At 30.0% G+C, this 1,165-nt stretch overlaps 1 pseudogene; it reads right to left on the bottom strand.

Annotated features, from left to right (window-relative positions):
- The window catches only part of LOC125850770 (uncharacterized), a 2,706-nt pseudogene extending 1,544 nt beyond the window's left edge, over positions 1 to 1,162 (bottom strand).
- Positions 1,163 to 1,165: the final 3 nt, after the last annotated feature.

The raw sequence follows: 1,165 nt of genomic DNA, 5'->3' as shown, positions 1-1,165 counted from the left end.
TCTGAAAAACTTCTTCCACAACTTTTTAAAAAACTTTCTATCGTTTGCAAGCAACAATTCTTCAAATCAACATCTGATAGATAAGCTTCTGAAAAAATAATATATATAATAAATTAATATTTAAACGTAAATATAATAAACTAATTAATCAAACAAAAATAATATAGAATTCATGATAATAATAATAAGATTAATTTAAATTTAAAACAATATTGGGTACCTGGGTTACCTAATACTCTTCTTTGTTCATGAAGAATATCTTCAGATAGTAAATGCCATGTTGATTGCCAAACAACCCTCGGATGTGACATTAAATTTGATATAAGTAGCATAGCAAATAATTGTCTTAGATATGATGGAATTCCCCAATGACTTGCTTCTACTATAGCATCAACATATTCTTTGTCATCATCTAATAATCATAAAGCATAACATGCATCTCTAAAAGTCTCATGATCAATATCATTTATTCTTCTGATATCCTCATATGAAGTGGGACCTCTAACAATATTCAATAACAATCTAAGATAATATTGCTCACCAGATCCCGGTGGAACAAAGAAAATTCTTCCAATCGAAAATGCAGAAGTTTTTCTTTTATCCCATCTCTTAGATTGTTGGTTCCAAACAAACTTTCAAGGAAATTCTGTATAGGTTAAATCTCTTGCTTCAGGAAATTTCTTGTTTGCTTCAAACCAACTTAAAAACTTGGATTCCTTTATGGTTGGTTTATTGATGACAACATCAATTGGATCATCATCTGAAAATATGATATTTTGATTGCCTGGTAAATGAAAAGATAACCTTTCTACAGAAGGTTCTCTATGGTGGATTGGAAATTTAAAGATTCTCCAAGCTGCTTACATGGTGATATATACCGACAATCACAATACATATTTATTTCATCAACCCCTATTGAATCTGAAGAATTCGCACTATCACAAAAAGCAGTTGTAACACGGTTATGATCTTTATTAACATACTTAAATAAGTATTTAATTGACCTTGATTGATTGCACCATTCAACATTAATATGCGCCCCATATTTCAACAACAAAAATCTATTGTGTGGTACAACATATCTATTATCCAAATCAATACCTGATCTCTTTGTAAATCTGCCATCATCTCTTCTTTTATATACAGGATATCCCTCCTCATCAAT

Source organism: Solanum stenotomum, unplaced genomic scaffold (assembly GCF_019186545.1).
Source record: "Solanum stenotomum isolate F172 unplaced genomic scaffold, ASM1918654v1 scaffold19044, whole genome shotgun sequence".
NCBI lineage: Eukaryota > Viridiplantae > Streptophyta > Magnoliopsida > Solanales > Solanaceae > Solanum > Solanum stenotomum.
Note: the sequence above shows the minus strand (reverse complement) of the source record. Positions and strands in the feature narration are given on the sequence as shown.